At 47.7% G+C, this 23,150-nt stretch overlaps 1 long non-coding RNA gene across 3 annotated transcripts in view; it reads left to right on the forward strand.

The window, feature by feature from the left end:
* The window catches only part of LOC137461973 (uncharacterized), a 71,181-nt gene extending 56,083 nt beyond the window's left edge, over nt 1-15,098 (forward strand). For all 3 annotated transcript variants that reach the window (XR_010993548.1, XR_010993549.1, XR_010993547.1), the window contains 3 exons: nt 4,788-4,918; nt 9,952-13,401; nt 15,037-15,098. This is a non-coding gene — a long non-coding RNA (uncharacterized lncRNA). The remainder of the gene's footprint in view (nt 1-4,787; nt 4,919-9,951; nt 13,402-15,036) is intronic.
* Nucleotides 15,099-23,150: the final 8,052 nt, after the last annotated feature.

Below are 23,150 nucleotides of genomic sequence, written 5' to 3' on the forward strand. Positions count from 1 at the left end.
GGGAGAAAAGCCAAGATAGGGAGAGTCAGAGAGAAAGAGGAGGGAGCTGTGGCGAAGGAGGGAGGGCTCCCATTGCCCTTTTTTTTTGGTGTGTGTGGCACCCTCTCTTGGGCAGCAGGATACCAGGATGTTACTGCTGGGAAAGGGGCTCTGGATGGTTCCTCCATGTCAGGCAATACGGCTCTAAAGGAGTCTGTGGAACAGCCCTGAAGCTCTTGGTACTTTTCTGTGGCTAGGATAATGTGGTTCTGGTTTGCAGGTTTGCTTGGCTTAAAACATCCTCCTTTGCTGGCTTAAAACAGTCATATTCTACTGGTGTGGGCTGCTCTTTGCCTCCCTTCTCCATGTGGCACCCAGCATGAAGATTAAACAGGGAAAATGCCGACAGGAATGCTGGAGGATATGCTGGGAAACCCTGGAACCCAGCTGGAGGGAACGGGAAGCAGCTTATTTATATCCAGCAGTGCACAGCCTGGGAATGGATGTCTCTGGAGAAGCCCGGCACAGGTCTCCACCCTTTCCCTGGGGACCACAATGAGACTTGCACATCACTATGTCCTCTGGTAGATGAGGCAACTCTCAGAGCCTCACAGCGGCGTTAACCCCACCACAGCCTGGAGACTAGGGCTGCTGCTAGCAAGGGCTGAGGGATGGAACAAGGAAAGATCTTTCCCTGCAGGGCTGTGGCAGGGGCTTTTCTCAGCTAAGCTGTCTTAGTGTGACCAGCAGGATCAGGAAAGTAATTCTTCCCATGTACTTGGCACTGGTGAGGCTGCACCTTTAGTAGTGTGTCCAGTTCTGGGCCCCTCAATTTAGGAAGTACATTGAGATGCTCTAATGTGTCCAGAGGAGGGCAAGAAGGCTGGTGAAGGGCTTGTAAAAAAAGCCCTATGAAGAACAGCTGAGGGAGCTGGAGTTGATTAGCCTGGACAAAGGAGGCTCAGGGGAGACCTTACCACTATCTACAACTACCTTGAAAGGTGGTTGTAGCCAGGTGGGGGTCAGTTTTTTCTACCAGGCAACCACTGATAGAATGAGGGGACACAGTCTTAAGCTGTGCCAGAGGAAGTTTAGGTTAGATGTCAGAAAAAAATTATTCACTGAAAGAATGATTGGGCAATGGAATTTTCTGCTCAGGGAGGTGGTGGAGTCACTGTCCCTGGGCATGCTTAAAAAAAGACTGGACGTGGCATTCAGTGCCATGGTTTAGTTGATGAGGAGGTGTTACGTTAGGTCATAGGTTGGACTTGATGATCTCAAAGGTCTTTTCCAACCTACTTCATTCTGTGATACTTCAAACTTGTGTCTGCTGATGCAGTCCTTCTTCACTGTTCTCTCTCCCCTTCCAACCTTAGCCACCTCTTTTTTTTCATCCTAGGTGTGATTCCCTCTCTTTTGTTCCTCATACTCTTCTGACAAGGTTCAGACCCCTGCACACCACACCAGCCCATTACAGACCTTCACTCTCCCCTCTACCAACTACTGACCTTCTCTTCCTACCCTTTCTCCAGTGCCTGTTCTCCATGCCCATCACTGAGCACACCAGCTCATCACCCTGGCCTTTTCTTCCCATGGGACCACCCTCTCCAAAGCTGTTGCTGCAGCTCAAGCAATGTCTTGGCAGTGTGGGGACGAGCAGCTAAAATTGTTTCTCCCACACATTCTCCCCAAGCCCCCCTTGCAGTTATTTTTCCCTCCATGCCATGAGGAAGCAGCCCAGGATGAGGTGTGCTATCTGATGGGAAAGCAATGGTGCAGGATGAGAAGGCTTGCCAGCTCAGAAAAGGAAATTCTGGGCCAAACGGGAAGGGGACCTGTTTGAAAGATCCTTGCAAACAGAGGATAAAGTGAGGGGCGGGGGGGGGGGAATGGAAGAAGTGAAAAAAAAATAAAGCTGTGGATTGACATCAATGTGCCCTGTGGAGAAAGGTTCATTTGTGATCGGGGACCGTACTTCCCAAGGAGGACATGAGAGTGATTTATCTGCAGGAACAAGGGATGGGTCAGGCAGGCAGAGATGTGAAACACAGATTTGGTCAGAGAAAATGGTCCAGCCAGACCTAGACACAAAGGAGGCTGTTGTGGGAGAGAGGAGTCCACAGTCCCTTTTTTGGGGAATGATTGTCCCAGTTTGTCTCCTTGGTCCACAGAAGGATAATCCCAGGCTGCAGCTTTATCACTGCTCACCCTCGGCAGAGGCAGGAGGGCTTGAGTGGGGCATGAGGCTACTGCTGTAATGACCCTGCTCTGTGCTGACGATTTCCAGTAAAAATCCATCATGATTAACACATTGAATTTGTCACAGCCTAGACTTTCATGACAAAAACCATGACTTTTTGGGTTTTCTCACAACAAGTCATGTTCTTTGTAATCTAATAAGCACTGCTCCCCCACAGTCCTTTACAAACTCAGCTCTGTTTGGTTCCTGGGTCGTCACAGATGGGAAAATGACCAGAGCTGTGAAACACTTTCATGCCATTTGTCAAGTTTTACTAAATGGCTTGGAATATTTTTATTACCAAACAAGGGTTTCTCAGAGGGGTTTGGGACCCTGCATGAGCCCTGCTCCATCTCCAGAGCTTTTGTGTGTTTTTAGCGACTCTTTTCCCCTCTATTGCCCCCACAAACAGGCAGCCTGAATGAGAATCTGAGATTTCTCAACAGCCTTGTCAAGTAGGGGAAATGTAGAGGAGAAGTGATATTCAGTAGCTTGAGGTATTTCAGTGCGAAAATGTGGACTGAAAATGGCAGCAAAGAGAGGCAGTGAGGTACAAAAACTGTTAAACAATTTTTCTTTTACTGCAAAGAAAAACACCGCACAAAAATTTGTCGCCATTGGTATCTGCTGTAAGAAGCTCCCACAGGTGAGGATGGGACATTCAGGTCACATCACTAGCAAGACACCTCTGCCCTCCATCCCTGGCCATCCCTTCCCTGTGCCATGTAATTTCATTCCATGCCATGCCATCATGCCCTATCTTATCCCATGAACTGTTTCTCAGTTGGCCTCCTCATTCCCTGCTTGCAATTAGTTTCTAAGGTCAGTGCAGGGACTCTTGCATGGAGAATGCATCCTATCCAGTCAAAAAGTCTCTTGATCTAAGTTTTTACAATGACAATTGAAAAAGAGTGTTATAAAAAAGAGGGAGAGATACTTTTTACATGAGCAGACAGGGATAGGATAATGTTGAAAAGTTTTAAACTAATAGAGGAGAGATTTAGATTAGGTGTGAATGAAGAAGTGAATGAAGAAATTCTTCCCTGTGCCCTGGCATAGGGTGCCCAGAGAAGTTGTGGCTGCCCCATCCCTGTAAGTGTCCAAGGCCAGGCTGGACAAGGCTTGGAAAACCTGGTCTAGTGGAAGGTATCCCTGCCATGGCAGAGGGTGGGAATGGGATGAACTTTAAGGTCCCTTCAACACAAACCACTCTGTGACTCTAAAGAATGTGAAATCCTGGCAGCTGATGTGAACTGTACAGTAAAAAGCTCTCAGTACATTATCTACAAGGCCAGATGGTATTTATGACCCAGGTCACAGAAAGCCTGTGTACAGTTTAGCTATTTATTGAAGAAATTTCATGGATTTGTCAAAGAATAATGAGGATACAAGTTTGAAAAGTCCTCCTGCCCTGGGCCTTTGTCATGAGAGTTGGGGAGTCCCCACTGCAGTAAACCGTTGCAGGAGAGTTTGCTGGGAGACAAAATTGTTTTGATTGTTTTGACCAGACTTTAATTATCAGGCAGGAAGATGGGGCTCATCCTGGGGCAAACAATCCACTCCTGTTAAGCCTGGCGAGGTACAGCCAGATCCCGAGATGACCTGGATGTCTTGGAGGACTCTGCAGGACCTCAGTGTTTCTGTGTCCTAGGCAGTGATTATTTGGGCAGAATTCAATGCTAAAATTTTTCAGTGTCAGGGGAATTTTCTTCCTGTGATGACAGCAAAGCTGGAATGGTAACCAGTCCAGGCATACTGTGGGAATGAAGATGTAACCTGCACTGGAGCACAAACAAGGGACCACCAGAGTGTCTGAGGGCAGTCCTGGAGATGTGCCGCTGCACATGTGGTATCAAACACAGAGACCTGCTCAGTGCCTAAGCCTTAGGTCACTGCTTTGCCCCATACATTTTGTCATGCTGAGTTCTACAGTACCTTGAAGGCTGAGGACTCTGTAAGATTAACTCCAAAATCAATAGCCAGTAACCTGGTCCAATAATCCAGGGTCTGCACTGCAATGTCTCTTGAGTCTCAAGGGCCAGGATTGTGCTTTGGATGAAGCAACGCTGTGCACTGATGAAAACGAGCCGGCTGCTGGAACTGTGCTCATTGGATGCTGAACAATATGATGTGGGTTATATGATGGGATTATTTATCCAGAAACATTTTCTTCTGTGCAAGCCTCAAAGCAATCATCACTGTTCAGTGTGCACTCCCCTGCTCAGCAAAGAGCAACACATCCTCCAACCTAACCTGTGAATAAGGATGAAATATTTGAATTCTATCGAAGTCTCTGTAGGGAGACATTTTGTGGAACCAGATTCAGTATGATATTGGGGTCTGCAGGCTAGCTTGCTACTTACCAGTAAGGTAAGTCTAGCTAATTTTTTAGTGCAATGCAGTTTTTCATCTTACAGATGTCACTCTCCAATCACAGTCACATAGAAAGGATCCCAGCAAACCTAGGGAATAAGCTTCTTCCAGTAACAATTGCAGGGACATAGATGGGGAAAGAAATGATTAAGTCCTATTTTAGGGGTTTTGTCCAGAGTTTTTGCTTGTTTTCCAGGTTGAGGCTGATGCTGGGAACATGACCCCACTGTGGAGTTCAGGGAGTCACAGACCTGGGACACCAAATCCCCCTGGAGCTATGTCCAGTCTCCCTTCCTGCTGCCTGCAGCAGTGATGGATCTCCAAGAGGTCAGTGAATTGTACCAAGTCCAAGCACCTTCTATTTACTTCTCTGCCTTAGATACTGCACTTTCCTGAGCTGACAATTGCCTAGTTCTGCCCCAACAAAACTCCTTTTATTTCTGTAGGGGCTTGCTGCATGTTTTCATTTTGCAAATTAATATTATTTCTTCCTGTCCTTAGTACGGAGCACATTCAACTATTTGAAACTTCCCCTGTACCATTTGGTGTTGGCAGTGTGTCAGGTTCTCTTCACTTTATCTTATCAGGATAGTAACGTCCCTCTGCTATGATATGATATGTCCATACATATATATCAGTGTGTTCAACTTGCCTGTTTCCCTCCTCACCAATTTAATTCTAACCTTACAGGTTAGGGCTGTTGCTCAAACAACTTGGCCCCTCTGCTGTCTTTTATGGTAAGACAGAGCAATACATGTCCAGGTTTTCCTCAGAGAAGCCTGAAGATATTGGATGTGCTTCACTACTATGGTAATAGTGATGATTTTTCATGATCTTCCCCATTGTTCCCCTTCACTTGGAAAGTGATCCTGAAACATACAGTTACACCAAACATTGTCCTGACTCACTCCATGCACGTCCTGAAAACCATTCAGGTTCTCAGGAGCTTGACATTGGTTTGGTGCATCCAGCACCGTCCATGCTCTGCTGCCATAGGACACACTATCACATACCCCGTTGCTATATAAGTTCTTGGCTTTTTAACTTTTTTTCTTTTTATAAACTCCCGTGTCACATTTAGTAGTAGCACTTGAAAACACTGATATTTCTTAGGATGAGAACATTGCCATCTGGTTTGGGAAGGCAGGTGTATCTTCTTGGGAAGGATGCTGGTAGCGTCCTTAGACTAAAGGGGCTGCCTGTAAAAGAAAGCAGAAATATCCTGGCCTGATTCAGCAATGCCTGGGGAAATGTTCTACTGTAAATCCAGGATCTCAACAGGTTGGTGGAAAGGGACCCAAGGTCTCCAGACCAGCCTCCCACCAGCAGCAGGACTGTCTCTAGCACTGGCTTGGCATGGCCATGTCTTTGCCTAGATAAGCCATGGAAAATCCCATCCCATCTAGTCCTCTGGGGACTTGTCCCAGAGTTTCTCAATGCCCTGCCATGACCTACTGGGGTCACTGGCCCAGTATGGAGCCACTGCCCTGATACCATCAGTTTGGCTCTGTGCTCCTGCCCCAGGAGCGGCTGCTGCATGCCATGGCAGGGCAAGGTGGATGTGCCCAGACTTCCATCCAGTGTCTGGGCTGGGCAAAGCTCAGAGGAGACCCCAGAGCCAAGACAACCAGGCACCAGCCCTTGTATATCCCTGTGGCAGGCTCCCCACAGCTGCCACTTGTGTGAGCAGAAGTGATTTATGTTGACATTTCATTTTTTTCATTTTTTTTGTTTAGTAAATCAGAATTTGGAAATCAGCATGGTTTCTTGTGCGAGCCTCACTAATGGCCGAGGTTATCACAACAGCTATAAATCCCCCTCGATTCTGGATGGGAAATTTCATTATTTCTCCTCTCTCCTCCCCTCCCTGTGCTGTGAGACCTGGCAGAGCCATGGGAGAGAGGAGTTGATTCAATCCAGCTCTGGCTAAAAGTGATCCACCATGAATCATCATCTGCTGGAGACCCTCTCCTTCACTGAGCCTTTACACCCAGGGAAGCTGTGCTGGCTGGTCTGTGAGCAGGAACTGCTTCCAAGAGCAGAGCATAGAGTGAGATAAGACACTTCCAGCCCTGACAAGGCTGGTCACCATACAAGACGAGTGGTAGGAATTATGCTCATCTACTTGTTTTGTCCCCTGCTGCTTCTCTCATGCACAATGACCAAGACAGAGTGTGGACAGTGATGCTGGGATACCACCATGAACAGATCCTCTAGGATTGGAAAAGGCTATAAAAGGTCTTCAGCCAGTTCAGACATTAGTAAAAGCACTCATCAAAAAAGACAGACCCAAAGGGAATTCCTCTCCTCTCTCCTACTGCCTTCCTATCTGCCTCCTGGGAGGGAAATGTTTTGTCAGCACCCTGCCCCATAGGTCCCACTACCCTGCTGCCTGCATCCCTCCTCCTGTACCCCCTGGGCCCTAGTGATGTCTTAAAGAGATCTCCCAGGGCCTTGCAGTTGACATGTGAGGAGGACATCTTCCTCCTTGTCAGCAGCCCAAAGAAGTCAGATGGTTTGCAACCTTCCTTTGCACTTGGAACACTGGACAAGCTGTGCTGTCTGTGTGAGGCCACATGAACTTGTACAAATTGCTGCTAAGAAAAGAACTGCTGAACTGCAACACATCAGTGAGTCTCACAGCCTACTGTGTGAGTTACTGCCTGACACCTCATTTTTGGGTAACAGAAGAGGATGAGGAGGAGGATACTCACCTCCTTTCACTTCTTTTCAGCTGGGTAATACTCTCAGTTGTGTGGGTATCCTCATGCCAAAATCTCCTCCTTGCCTGCTTGCCCCACCAAACGAGCCTCTCTCCTGGTGTCCCTGGTGCACTCCACTGCTGTTTTCCCCTAGCCTTTCTGTCCCTCTGCTCCCCCATAGCCCATGGGGTGGGGCAGAACAGGACTGCAGGAGAGGTTGCAGCTCGGGAGAAGGGCACCCTGCTGGCTCTGTGATGGCTTTATAATGTATTCCAGATTCCACCCATTCCCATCCCTGTCACGTCCTATCATTTCCCTGGTTATTTTTGATTGCTGCTGAGCACAGATCTTCGTGTGCATATTTCTGTCAGTAGATCAGTCATTTCATTGTTATGTTCCTACACAAGTCTTAGATGCCTCATTGGCACTCAGTGACTTATTGCTCTTCAGCATGTCAATTTATTCCAGCATCCTCTTCTGATATCCCCATTGCTCATTTTAAAACCTGAAATGAGCTGATCCAGAGTAGCTTTCTACCCTCACCTTCCATAGGCCTGAACAATCCAAAGAAACCCCTCAGCTTCCTATTCCTGCTTTTTGCTATCACCCTATGTTTCCCTCCCAGGATTCTGCCTACTTGTAAACATCAGATTTTATGTATTCTTATGTCTTTTCATTGCTTATTTTTGTATATTTTAATTTTATAGCATTTTTTGCCATTTGCTCTGATGAAATCCCATCCTAATTCCCTTGTTAGGTAGTCCCTGGCATGCTTTATATTGTCTCTATTGCCTGTACTAAGGCTGGATTTCCTTTTCCTGAAGTGCCCCATTCAGCTCAAATATGCAATGAAACCCTATCATTTCAGCAAATGTTGATTTTCTTTCCCACATGGGTATTTCTGCTTTTTCTCTTAAGTTGTGCAGCCTTCAGAGCCTCATTGATGGGCACATCCACAGCTTCCATATCAAAGCTACGGCCTGAAATGAATTTGCCTTTAGGGCCCTTTAAATGAACTTTCCTCATTTATTTATTTTGAAGTTCCCACTTTCTAACACTGAGCAGCTTCCAGCAGTTTCGGAGGCAGCATGTTCCCCAGTGACTCTGACTAATATCGTGATGATCACTGGAAGTTAATGGCTCATCACTGGCAGCTTCTTGAGGTAAAACCTCCATGCCACTTTGCGGCAGAAATGACAAAATATCTGTTAAAAAAACCCAAATAAACAACCCAGGCAGTAGCCATAACTCTGTGTGTTGCTGTCTCGCTCCTATCAGTCATCTCCGCCTAAACTAGAACCCAAATCCTTTGTACAGCAGTTGCAGTTTTTGTGGGGGAAATGTCACTTTTAATAACAGACATTACAGTCAATTTTGAGGTACACATAAGCTTAATTTAGAAATCAAAGATGTTTTGTCAGATGGGTTATGGATTTCTTGCCTCCAAAACAGACATTAAAATGGGGCTTGAAGCAGAAGATATTTACCCAAATACTGCAGATTCCCCAACTTTTCAAACCAGAGTAAAGTTGAAAGCACAGTTATACTCCTGGGCTGAAATGTGTGTCTGAAAAGCATCCCTTGCAAAAGTATTCTCTGTGTGCTGTGGTGAGAAACTATTCCCTAAAACATGTCTTTCTGGGCTGTCCCCTCGGGCTGCCTGGATGCTGCAGGCCTTCTGCTGAGCATTTGCAGGTACGTTGCACCTCTGATGCATCCCCAGCTTGGGTGTAGCCTGGGTTGGCATGTTCGGAGTGCTGCGTCCTCCCCAAGGTGCACCGACCAGTTCAGCAAGGCAACTTCTCTCCCCTGAGGGTTCTGCACACCCGCTCATTTATAAATAACTCCATCCCTGTGTCCCCAGCGAGGGGACACAGCTCCTGCTGCCCTCAACCCACAAACATCCCCTGGTCATGGCGGGCATGCTGTGGGTTTCATCGGGACCCGCCAAGCCCAGCACAGGCAGCTCCCTGCCAGCTCCAGCCCAGAGACAGCATTCCTCAGCCGGCAAGTCTCTCACCCGATGAAAAGCTCCAATTCAGCTCCTGCACGGCGAGTACCTGACACCTTCCCCAGCACAAAGAGGGCTTTCTGCCTCACAGCCCGGCCGCGGCTGGGGAAGCAGTGGCAGAGCAGCTGCCTCTCACCCAGAGGGGTCACCGAGCCACATCCTGCACACACCCTGAACAAAACCCACTTGTCTTGGGGGGCGGAGGAGAACATAGTTCTGGGCAGGTGGCTGCCAGCCGGGCTTGTGGCTCCAGGTCTGTCAGACTTCTGGATGGGATGGTTCTCTCAAGTCTGCAAGCCTTGCTCAGGTCAGTGCAATGGTGAGGCTTGAACTGTGAAGGTTTTAGGACTGGCTCTGCATCTGGGCTACTGTCTCTGAGCTGCTGACCTGGCGAGGCCCGCTGGGGTGACTGGTGTTCTCCTATCTCTGTGCTCCTCCACAGCAAGCTGTGATCTGGGATGGAGCAGATGGTCATATCAAGACTGACTTGTAGGTCAGACAGGTTGGGCTGGGAGGTGAGTGGTAATCTCAGCACTGAAACTGGGTTTGTGAGGGATGGAGGAGAACTGATTTTGAGAGGTATCCACCGAGGAAGCACTGGAGAGGCTATTAGTCTTCATACCATCTTTGCTATTTCCTTCCCCAAGAGAGACCAAGTTGGAAGCAGTCACAGAAGTTCCCTCATCCAGCAGTGCCTGAAGGCAGGCTGCAGTGTATGCCACAGACCCCATAGGATGCAAATTACTCAGCCCAGAGACCCTACAACATTTCTGCTTTTCAGCCAGGGACTGTCAAATGTGATGTGAGCAATTCACCCAGAAGGAGAGGATTTTCCATGGAGAGGAGAAGAGGACTTTCCATATCAGGGCTTCCATGTCTCAGCTGAGACCCAAAGCCTCCAGAATGCAGCCAGGGCCTCCCTAACAAATACCTGCCTGTGTCTTGGAGACTCTGCCTTGCTCATTAATCGTCTCTGGTCCAATGCTCCCAGTGCAGGATATTGGGAAGCTGCCCTGGCCCCCTCTCCAGCTTCCCTGCCCACCACAGGGGTATTCTAGCCTCGCAAATCTATCTCTTGATCCAGACACCTAAACCAAGACTGTGCAGTGCAGAGCATTGCAGCAAACTGCCTCCTTGACTCTCATCCTGTGAAACTCAGTGTGCATGTTGGCTTCAGCTGGCTTCACAGTATCATGGAATCATTCAGGCTGGAAAAGCCCTGCACCAACTCCAACCATTTACCCAGCACTGACAGGTCCACTGCTAAATCATGTCACCAGATGCTACATCCATATATTTTTTGAGCACTTCAACAGGTAGTAACTCTACAGCTGCTCTGGGCAGCCTCTCCAATTCCTGACAAACCTTTCTGTGAGGTTCAGGCTTCTCAGTCATCCTGCTGCAAAAGCACAAGTACAAGTCATCCTCCCCATATCTCATGTCCCACAAGCCCCTGGTGGTGCCCAAAGAGGCTCAGCCCATTATAGGTGACCAAGTTGATTCTGGAAACATTTGCATTCCTTCTGATTTGCAAACCAGATGTGACATGAAACATCACATGTCAGGCAGATTGGCCCAAAAACAAAAACAAGATTGCTCTCAGCAAGATGTGCAAACCCTTCCCTGTCTCCCTTAATCATCATTCTGCCTTTTATTGCTCTCATAAACTCTCTTGCAGAGAAAACACGCGGCTTTAAAAAATGCAGATCCATTTTAGGTTGAGGGAAAGTGAGAAATCACTGTGAGTGTCTAATGAAGGGATAAAGGGCTGAAGTCCCCAGTAGGCATCATGGGAGATTTTTCCCAGAGGTGTGCAGATGTTGCACAGGTACCCTGGCACAGTTCACACAGCTCATGGCCACACGGATCCCCAACAGCAGCGTGCAGACAGTTGAGTGGGTGCAGTCCTTTCCAAACGGAACAGAAGAGCCTCATTCCATCTGGACACAACAGCTGGGGAGAGCAAAACAAATCAGGCTCCAAAGACTTCCCTGCTTCTCTGCTGAATGTGTTGAGAGCCCCAGGATCCAAGCTCTAAGCAGGGGTTGCATCAGGGGATTCGCAGGGGTTGTAGGAACTTCTGATGCTCAGGGAAAACTGGTGAGTGGTGCAGGAATGGCTGTGGGAAAGGACAGCACTGCAGCAGCCACAGCCTAGGGCAGGTCCCTCCATCACCAACGCAGCCCAGTTGCTCTGGAGACCTCATCCAGGCATTCCTTGGAACCATTCAAGATGAGTGGAGGATATACTTGGCTATATTGAAGACTGAAGAAATTCTTCACTGTGAGGGTGATGAAGCCCTGGCACAGGTTGCCCAGGGAGGCTGTGGATTCCCCATCCCTGGAAGTGCCCAAGGCCAGGCTGGATGGGGCTTGAAGCAGCCTGGGACAGTGGAAGGTGTCCCTGCCCGTGGCAGGGGCTGGGATGGGATGGGCTGTAAGGTTCCTTCCAACCCAAACCTTTCTGATTTTGAGATTGTCTGTTGCTGTATTTCACTATCTACCCACGCTGGGGAGGTGTAGGAGCTGATAGACATTAAAATATTGCCTCTCAGTGGAATGTGCTTGGAGATGGCAGCAGACATCTCTCCACCTCCTTCTTTCAGCATCTCCCCCTCAGCCTTTTCTCTCTCCTGTTTGGATCTCCCTCATAAGCAGCCTTGGCAGAGATGCTATAAACAGGATACGGGCTCTCTGGAAATCTGCAAGCAGGAGTGGCTAAAGGTATTTAATAGTATCTCTGCAGTAAACAGAGATAAAGGGGGATCAGCTGTATGGAGCAGGGAGTAAGTATCAGATGGAATTGCTCTGCCATGGTGTCTATTTACTGAAACAGGAAACAAATATTTTTTTGGCTTTTGCCAAAGAAATATTTTTTTAAAAATGTGTTAATATTAGGAGTAAAAATGCATCTTTTAGACATGATAAGTGGCCACATTCACTGGAGTTTTATTTACTATATAAAGGTTAACATTGGTCTGTTTATCCTACAGACGAGATTTCCAGAAAATTACAAGAAGGGTCATGTAACAGTCAGCTCCTGCTTGCCTGAGCTTATTTGCCAGAGCCAAATCCCTGGAGCCTAAGGAGCTGGAGCAGATATTCAGAAGGACTCTGAGAATGGGAGAAAAGAAATAACTGAGCTTTAAGTTTCTCGAGTTCATTCACCGAGAAGCTGGGGGCTGGGCTCACCCTTGTGCTGGTGTGGGGGGCAAGAGACAGAGGGGCTACATCGGTTTCCCCAGAGCTCTGCAAGGGAGTGGTCAGTTGGAGGGAGGCTGAGGAAAATCCATCGACAGTGCAAGCAAGCTGCTTTCCTGCTAACCCCAAAGAGCCATTTTAAAGCCTGGATCAGGAGATATGATCTCCTAGCCAACGCTTCTTATGTAATTTTACTATGATTACTCTGCTTGACAAATGGGGGTGCTCCAGAGAAACATCCAGCCCCTGTCCTCTATTCAGTAAGGACATCCTGGGACTTGTGCTGAGGGAACATGGTCATTTAAATTTCTCTCACAGCCATGATATCCCTTTTTTGAAGGATGATATTGCCTTCCATCTTGCCCTGTCCCCCTGTAATCTGGCAGCCCCCTGTCCTGGATGGGCTTGACAAGGTTGTCCCATTTCCTCCTCCTGCCAGTTTTGGGACTTGGATCTTCCTGCAGCTTCCTGCACTGCTCCAAGGGAAGCTTATTATCAAAACAGTTGTGAAAATCCTAGTAAATAATTCTGTGTTAAAAATACATCAAAAAATGGGTTCATTATTAATGGCCTTGCTGTCAGCACCATGAAATCCCAACTGATCAGTGAGGCAAGGATTTTCTTCAATGAAGCAGTGCTGGTGCAATCCAGTAGCATTGCTATCTGGAAGAGAAGCTTGAGCCAAATTATTAGCCCTAATATAGAAAAATCAAGGCAAATATCAAAGGCCTAAGATACCCAGGAGGTTGGATTATGTAATTTACTATTTTTCTTATGACTTGCACAGTCTTATCAGCTGGAATCAGCATGATCTTATGAGGGTCCTGACAGAGTCTGGCTGCAGTCCGAAAGTCTTGGCTTTCAGCTATGGGATGGCAGCCCTGGGATCCACTTCTGGTAAGTTTCTGTTTAACACCTGGGAACACCTCAGTCAGTGGCTGGCATGGACATTCCTCAGTGTTTGGCACCAAAATGTGCAATGTGACCTGCTGCCTGTTCATGGCATGAAGAGGCACCCTGGGCTCAACTCGCTGGGTCCTGGCAGGGCTTCCACTGCACAGGTGTAAAACCTGGCATTGCCAGGTGGAGATGGCCACAGCATGGCAGGGGAGGGATGACCAAAGCAAGCCAACGCTTACCTGTCCAGATATGGGCCAGGCTTTGCACCTCCCACCATTTGTGGTACTGTCTGGTTTCAGGCTTCACCATGGGCTCTCATGGAGGGTGGCAGTTCATTTCTACCTGCTGTATTTCACTGTCTACCCACTCTGGGAAGGTGTAGGAGCTGACAGACATTAAAATATCAGAAACAGACTTTCAGCTCCAAAACTGAAGGCTGGAGGCAGCCAAGAGCCACTCCACAAGGATGCACAGCAGAACATCTTGGCAGTGTTACCATAGCTGCTGCCAGAGGCATTGCAAGAGGGAAAATCTGAATCAGATATAATGGACCAATTGGAGATACCTAGGCATAGTAAGACTGGGGACTGCTGGTCCCTGAACACTATGAGCATCCCAGCATCAGCCTGAAAGGAATTGTCCCTCTCAGATGAACCTTTCCAGGACCAATCCTCCTCAGGAGTCCACCTTCTTGCCTTCATTGCCCAGTGAATAATGAGATGTCCCCAGGACCTCACTTTGTCAGAGAGGTATGAATAGCTTTCCATGACCTTCATGGATCTGTTTCCTATGCTAAGTGAGCAGGAAAGCTGAGCTGTGTCCTGTCCCAGAGAGTCACTGTAAGTGGAGAGGCCATGAACGAATTCTCCAGCATGCCAGATTTCCTTTCCACCTTGTAATGGAGGGACAGCCTGCAGTGAAAGTAGGGGGAGAAAAAATCATCTACTCAGTTACATCCCAAAACACCAGGCTAAGTGGGATCTGTACCATCTTTGAGGGATCAGCCTGAAATGCCATCAAAAATGATGGGTTTTGGCCCCCTTCAGAATAGCAAGCAGAGACTTGCCCCCACCACACAAGCAAATGTTTCCACAGATCTCCTCACATGTTTTTCCATATTCCCACATATTTTAACATATCTGTGAGAGGGAAAGGTGAAGGAAAAGGTTATTTTATTTCAAACAAAACTGTTTTCAGACACTCAGTGTCTCACACCCACCTGGACAAATGTGCAGCATTCAAACTTGAGAGGAGAAGGCATGTCATCTGGTGAGTCCTCATATCTCCTGGGCTCTCAGCTATTGCCCATGCACTGGCTTTGGATACATTTAGGAGCTGAACTGTATTTTCATGTGGGTCCCATGGACATCACTTTTGCATAATTTTTTTAAAAAACTCCTTTAGACTTCTTTTCCCTGGGCATAGTCTGTCCTTAATTTTATGCTGTTCTTTATTTTGGGCTGCTCTTTATTTTCCCAGTATGTGGGTCTTGAAAAACTATTCACAGATGTGCTACAATCTGAATGGCCTTGGTGCCATCAATGCCTGATACTCTTCTATCCCATTTCAACGCTTTTTCCTAGGCTTTGACCCCTCATTTAGACTTTATGTTTCTACTGCACCTCTCCATAGATGTTCTCAGACAAGTCTTTTGAAGGAGCTGGCATGGCCTTTACCCTCTTAGGAACAGTCTTAGGGAAGTCTTGATCCATATTCCTTTGACTACTGGGCAAGGTGAAGGAGCCATGGAGAAGAGAGAAGTCATTGGGCTTTCAACCACTACCCTTCTCCTGTCCAACTGGCACAACTCCAGTGGCATGTCCCCTCTTGCTGGCCATTGCTATCTTCACACCATTGCTGGAAACAGAGGATTAATAAACTGCAGCTCAGAAATGTCGATGAACATGTGGGTTGGCTGTGTTGGACAGAAGATAATTTGTGGTGAAATCCACAAAACGTCTGGGATTTGTAAATGTTTCATGATGATTTGGATCTTCTCCAAACACTCCCATCTACTGACAAACATGAGCCATGAATCATTGCGCACAGGAAAAACTTGCAAGCCCTTGACTTACTGCTCACCCAGCTCTGCTACACTGACAGCTGAGAGCATTCACTGCCCAGTGGGGAGCAGGGATTCAGGGTCAAGGTGAAGGAGATATTTGGCAGCCCCATGGATACTCTGTACTGGCCTTAGGCAGAGTAGGTGGGGACATGGCACACTGGCTTTTCTGGGTGGCAGTCCACAAGACTGAGCTGGGTCTGTCCCAGCTGATACCAAGATGTCAAGGGCAGGGTCCCTGAGAGAGCCCAGAGATTATCTCCTTTCCCAGAAAGCAGATTCACTTTCCACTGCTGAAGGCAGGGTCCTGGAGCTTTTCTGCCTGATATCAGCTGGAGTCGCTGATGTCTTTCTGCAGCCTGGGCTGTTTGTGGTACTGCAGAGCTCCTTGTAGACTGCCTGCAGCATTTCCCATTAGTTCTGAGTTTTGGACTCTGGAGTAAGGCTTGAGCAAGCTGGCTTTGCATGAAAAGGGCATGAAAAGGTCCTCAGGGCTTCATTTGCCATTTGTCACCTTGCAAGCAGCAGGACCCATGGGCAGGGAGGTGACTCAGCCTAGACAGACAGTCCAGTTGCAGGGGACTGATCACCTCAGCCCGAGTCATAAAATACTGAACTGTTGATTCATAAACACAGTGGCTGGCAGCAGAACACTGGCTACCAGTACTTGGCTTGTGGGTCAAGGACAGACTCACAAAAATAGCTGATGATGTTGTGACAGGATATCTTAGCCCTCTGTCTGTGAGCCCATGCGTTTCCATTCCTGCCTCCATCCACTGTTGAGGCCAGAGGAACACAAAGAGGTGATTTCCCAGGACCTTGTGGTCTCTGCTGTCTCCTAGTCTCTCCAGGTGGAAAGCATTAAGGGGAATTAAGCCTCTGATGTGGGCTGTTAGAGCAGCCACACTTTCCCTGGAGCCCTGGAGTACCTGAAAAGCAGTACATCCCTGCAGGGTGGACATCCTTGGTGGCTTTTGTGGTGTGTCATGCAGCCACTCAGGCAGGACCACAGGCAACAGTTTGCACACAATATTGCTCCTGGCATGACAACAGCTAACCGTGTCCTCTCCTGTCATGTCCTGTCCTCTCCCCTCCCCTTCCCTCCCCCTCCCCCCCCCCACCTTCTCTCCTGCTTCTGCTCCAATGAGCTCCAATGCCATAATCTTCTATGGAGATATAACAAGGTTGTACCAAGGAAGGACTCCTCTGGCTGGAGGAATGCAGGCATTTATGTCAATATAGCCTCTAGTCATGGCACGGAGCAGTACACTTCTTCTTCAGGTGGATGTGAGATGCGATATGTACCTTAGCTGTAAACATGATGGAGGTCGAGGATCTGAGTCTACAGCAATTCCTGGAAAGACACTTCATGTTTCTTCTGAAGTCACCTTCACTTGTGTCTTCAGACACAGGGTTTCCCCATGGGTGTGCTGTGCTCTACTTTGGTGAAGCCCATTGGAACTTAGGGCTTGTTTGAAGATGGCCAGATGCCAGTCTGCTGTTTCTGTCTGATCCAAAAAATTACCTCAAAAAAGACAAAATGCGTTACTGTTTTGTTGCATTGGATCCCCAGAGACTTGAACCCATTCTCACTACCAGAATTTCTCCTGTGTAGTTCCAGCATTTCTTTTCCTTGGCTTACAGGAGAGTTTCTCTCTCTTTCTCCCTCTTTTCTTGTCCCCCAAAATGGATCAATGAGCTGATCAAACTCTGTCTGGCATAAGGGGATAGCTGATCTGAAAGCAAGATTTCCAAGCACGTTGATCACTTAGCTGGTCCTGGTGTCTCCCCAGAAGTAGCAGCTTCTGTGCCATCTCCTGGATGAAAGGGGAGGGCTGAGATGATGTGGGGCAGAAGGAAAGGGAACTTCTGAAATGAACTCCAGACAAACCCATCCTCTCTGCTTGCTCCATGCAACCTTCAGGTCTGAATTTGGAGCTTGGCCTCTCCGGTAACCTTGTACAGATACTTCAAAGATGGACCAAGCACCTTTGAATAGCAAGTGGAGGACAGAAACAGTTCTCTCAGCTCCAGCAAACCAGTCCAAGACTGGGATTAGAAAAGGGTAACTCACAATTTCTATTGTAAAACACTATCACTTGTGTGAAAGGCTTGGGAATTTTGTTTTGCTGCTTCCTACCTCTCTGTTAGTGATAGAATGTGAGACTGCACCTGTCTCCCTCTCCTGTAGGAGATGTGCCAGGAGGAGAAAAGGAGAACAGCACAATGTTTTGGTGGTCAGACATGTGGCTCCAAAGCCTTGCCAACATCTTGAGAAAAGAGGTTGCAAATTTCCCATTCCTGGAAGAGTTCTAGGAAGTGCAGAGGGCTTGAAGCATTCTGGTCTAGTGGAAGGTGTCCCTGCACATGGCAGGGGGATGGAATGATATAAGGTTTAAAGTACCTTCCAACCAAAACCATTCTCTGATTCTGTGATTGTTGGCACTGGCAGTATTTTGCCATCACATGGCAGAAGTGCCTCCCCTGAAAAGTTTGAAATCATAGGAAAATGCTTTGATCTGACTTGGACACAAATGTCATGTAACCTTTCAAATAAGGAAAGCTACTGAGATGTTTTATTTTGGAAACACCTGCAGTCCAAACACTTTGCTATTTCTGAAACCAAGCTATTCACAACTTCCTGCAGGCCTGGAAGCTCCTGCTTCCTGCCAGCTGCTCTGGAAGTGGCTGAGGAGCATAGGAGGGTTTGAGATTCTCAGTTGCCTCAGAACTAGGTGGGAAGATGAGCCAGCAGAAGTAGGAGAGCTCAGAGGTACCAGCTTACACTCTGTCAAATATGCATGACATATGTTCAGAGATATTGTGTGCTGCCAAAAACCATCCACCAGTGAGCTCCTGGCTTGTCCCAGCCCCACTTCCTGGGGAGATTCGTGTCACTTAGCAGACTGCAGCAGAGAGGAGTAGCAGCCAGGATGGGTAAGCAGTGGGCAGTTAGTGTGAAGGCTCAGCATGTGGCTCCCACACCGCAGTGCCAGGAATGTTCTTCCCATGCCCATCTGGGATCCATGCTTTCGAGGCAATGCCACACAACCTGAACAAGGGTACCTTTATTTAGGAAGTGATAGTGGCTGCGATGGGATGAGTCGGTGGTGTCTTTCCACAAGGAAGGTGACTGGTATCTGTGCCCCTCTGATTATAAGAGTCAAGACATTCCCAGTGTTCTCACACAGGTTCTTCTGCAGAGTACCTGCTGAGGAGTGGTCTTGAAGAAGGCCGGGATAAGGACAGGGTTGGAGAACAAGCAACCAAGGAACAATGACATATTGCAAATACAGAGGCATAGAATATGTCTGCTGGGATTGGCTTTGTCCAATGCTTCTTGGGTGAGTGTCACCCATTACAGATAGATATTTTTCTTTCTTTTTCTCCTTGGGATTTTTTTGTTTGGCGAACAGCTCCTACCCCCAGGACATGATTCCTGGTGTGGCAAAGGGAAAGATCCTTGCTCCTGCCAGAACTGCAGGGACTCACACCATGAGCCATACCTGTCCATATCCTTGTGATTCAGAGTTCAGTTAAAGCAACAGGAACAGTGTAACAGTGATGTTGGGCTGCTGGAAGCAAGCAATGTGTGGTCCCTTCCAAAAATATAATGGGTAACACTGTATGGTCACAGCATCTCTTCAGGTCTTCCCAAGAGATCATCCCTCTCCATGCCCAAGGGTGGGTTTCAGATGAGAATGGCACCAGGCTTCTAGAAAGGTTATGCTGCACTACAGATGCCAGTTGATAATTTTGAGAGGTTGGTCTAACAATAACCCTTGATAGAAAGAAGGTGCTTCAGTGGCATTTCCAGCCAGATGGAGGTCACTAGAAGAATGGTTTGGGAAACCCCATAGGGAGCTTGTATGGGAAGCAAGTCTCCCTCAAACATGTGCAGCATGTCTGTGGGGAGTGAGTCTATTTTCTGGGGATTTGCAATGAAGTTTTAATTCAGCATTGGAACTAAAATTCATTTTATTAAGGGGCCTTTAAATATTTCCAGAGCTTGACCTTTTCTGGAGGCTGTTGACTTATTAATGTCTGGTCTGGTGTTCTTCAAACTTTCCACACAGTTCAACTTGTTGCCAGCTGCTTTCAAACACATTTTTCAATAAATTAGTTTGTAATTAAGTACAGTTATTAATGACTGTTTTTCCTGCCTTTCCTATTGGGTTTGCAACTTACTTTTCTCCATGTGTCAGAAAATGGCCAATATTTCACAAGGTGAGTGAAGGAATGTCTAATATGTTCTTTGACATGTTGATTTGATGCAGTTCCAACTTTGCAACAGTGGTGATCACACAACCATGTAGGAGAGACCCGGGTAAAAAACAGAGTCAGAATCAGGTCCCTGTGGGCAAGAGGAGAGAGGGGGAAGGGAGCTCCTTCACCCTTGGAGAGCCAGTGCACGGAGAAAGCAGTTCATGCAGATAGGTTGGAGAATGGAGAGGAAGAAGGATGAAGAAGAGAAGGTGCAGACCTGCTGGAATGAGGGGAATCACTCTTGTGCTTAAAATTCAGGGCATGAAACTGGGAGCTCTGCAAATAATGTGAAGCCCATTTGTGTGAGCACTCATCTCCACTCAAGAGGGACTATCAGGGACACCCATGTGTGGAGAGAGCAGATGGAGCTGAGAGCAGCCAAAAAGGGAAGAGGCACTCCTACACAGAGCCCAGAAAGGTTTTATATACTCTCTACTCTCTGGTGTTGCTGAGGTCACTCCTCTTTGTCAGGCACATGGCAGCAAATCCCCCTCTAAGTCCCAGATCTCAGAGGCATTATAATATTAAAAGCCTGTGCTCAAGCGCCTGAGCAAACACATCAGCTGAGCAGTGTTTTTCCCTAGCCCCGGGACCCAGTTATTCTGGGAACTGGCAGTGCTGAAACATCAAGGCAGCAACATCCTCCTGTGAAATCATCTGCCAGAGGGTCTGCAAGGGTGAGGGGCACAATGGACAGGTGAGGGAGCCCACCCATGAGGGGGCACAAGGCAGGGACATCGCACCTATTTCATTTTCTGACTGGCTTTCAGCTGAGTCCTGGCAGCTCTGGGCAGCCAAGGCACAGGGGTGGAGGCAGAGAGATGCTGACAAGTAACACACATGCATGGCCATGGGGTGCACAGGCAAAGTTCCTTGCCAAAGAGCTGGGATTTCTCCAGGCCCTTTTTTTCCAGGGTCTCACCCTTTTCCTTTCTCTCAGTGGTCCGAATGCTGTGCATTTCCAGTGAGGCAGGGGAGCCCTGTGGACTGGCACCACCTTGGCCACAGGGATGAGTGTGGGTGCATGCACCAACTCGTCCCCACCACTTCTGGCATGTGTCCTCACACTGCACAGCAGGTCTGCAGGCACAGCATGTCCCACAGCCAGGGACACCTTCACAAGCATGGGGTAATGGACCAACATGGACTCTAGTGCTGGAGATATCCCAGTGGCACAGAAGCCCATCTGTGCTCTTCTCCCAGTCACGACATCTCTGCCCAGAAGGGAACAATGAAAACAAGCCGAGCAGCCACTTGTCTGGAGAAGGGCTGAGGGGCAGATCATACCCCAGAGCAACCCTCCTCCTCATGCAGCTCCAGAAACAGCTGGACCTGCACCTGTTGTGTTCTTTCAGCAGATGCCCATACAGTCAGGCTGCTGCAGTTTATCAGCATCTACTGCTGCCCTTCAGCAGCTGAGACCTGGTTTGGGCTGTTTTTTAAGGGCTCGGTACCTCATGCCAGCCCTGGAAACAGCAGGAGGAAGGAATAAAGGAGATGGGGAGATGAGCCACCAATAGAGGTGAATCCAGAAAGGTAGGACTTGGCGTTGATCAGGACCCAGGGTAGCCTGTGTCCATTCCCAGAATCAGAAGAAGGCTGACGTCTCCGAAAGGGTGAACAACAAGGCTGCTTCATCAGCTCAGCCGCTAGAAAGGAGGAGCAAAGCCAAAAATCCAGAAGAAAAATGTTATGCAAAATTGTTCATCTGTTACTGATTGGGAGGCTGAGAGCTCAATGCAAACCACCCAATAAAACTGGCTTGGATGAGAATTTCCTGAATCCCAGATTAAGTGAACAAAGATGTTTCAGGAGTTCAGGGCTGTGGTTGGGTGGTTTGCACACAGTTTGCTGTTGGTTTCACCCTTTGTTGCTTAATGAAGAACAGAAGGAGGATCTCCCATCTCATTCAACCAAGGGAAAAAATTATTTCTTCTAAATTTAAATTAATTTCCTGTTGCAGGCATAGCTCTGTTTATCTGTCCTACACAGAGAGTCCATCTTGGATTGTGGCTCATTCTGCTCCCTGCAAGACACTGCTCCCCTCAGAGACGGTGGCCTTTCAGGCTGGTGGCATTGATGTGGCATGGCAGGATTTTGTATGGCAAGTTTTTTTTGTCAGAAGATAATGATAAGAAGTGTTTTGAAAATCAAGTCCAATTCTGAGGAAAAATCCATTATATGAAAAACCCTGTGTGTATCTCTGACTCATTCAGGCCCTTCCTTTCCATACTCTTCACTGCCACCAGGATGCTCCAGGACGTTGTGTCCTTGGAGGAAGCTGCAAGGAACACAGGGTGCACCGCTCACCTGCAAGGACTGAGCAGCACCAGGTGGGCAAGGAGCACATGCCACACAGAGGTCGCCAGGGACCGAGGGGATTCCCCACTCTTGCAGCATCTAATGTTGGAGAACTGCTCTACCATGGGGCTTACACAACCCTGAAAACCACTTATTTTAATAAGCCTCTTATTCACAGTGAGGGCAAGGAGCCAGGCCGTGTGCAATGAAACCTTTAGAAAGTTTCATGTCTACATCTCTTGCTCCTAAAGGCATCAAGCTATAGATGTACCTATCTCCCTTTTTTTCCATCTTCTACCTTGTAAGGAAATGACAGAGTCTCTTTACAAACGGATATCTTTAAGTCACCTGGCATGTGGAGCATTCCTCCAAGAGGATTCATCTGCCTTGTTGGGGCTTGAAGCTCTAATTAAGTGTGGAAACAGGATGGAGATCCCTGGAGAAATCAAAGAATAAATTTTAAAGAAGAAAAATTAGATCAAAAAAAAAGATGAAGAATTATCATGAGAAACTTAATTCAATGGTCCATCTCTCTAAGCCTTAATATTCTACAAAAAAACTCTTCAGAATATTTCCCTTTGCAGAATATCTGGGGAATCTAGTTTCTTAGGAGGGGTCCAAAGGCTCCAAGGACAAAGAAAGTTATTTGCAGCTTTAGGTCTGGAGTCATTACCACCAAACAGTAAAATGCAGCTTGTCTAGATGGCAACCCATGGAAAATCTGACTGTAACTGTCAGCAGGAGAGTGGTGGGCATGAACACCAAGCAGAGATGTGCTTTCAGAGGGATGATCAGCAAGAGTAATGGGATAAATATGAGCAACAGCATATTTAGGCAGGATATCATGAAATGTTTCCATCTCAGCTATTACTTTTATTAGGAGAAGTCTCCCATGGGAAACTGGAAGCTGCATCACTTGACTCACTCCAAGCTCAGCACTAGATAACATGAAGCAGAGAACAGGCGTGTGCTGGCGGGGATAGATGGCCCAGATGACCTAATGGTCTTTTCCATCACTCCAATTACAATCCAGCCTGGGTAGAGGCTCTTCACTTGTCTCTGGCTGACTCAGGGTAATGACAGGCTGGAGAGTAACATCTGAATTTGTTCCAGTGTT

This window comes from Anomalospiza imberbis, chromosome 23, assembly GCF_031753505.1.
Source record: "Anomalospiza imberbis isolate Cuckoo-Finch-1a 21T00152 chromosome 23, ASM3175350v1, whole genome shotgun sequence".
Lineage (NCBI taxonomy): Eukaryota > Metazoa > Chordata > Aves > Passeriformes > Viduidae > Anomalospiza > Anomalospiza imberbis.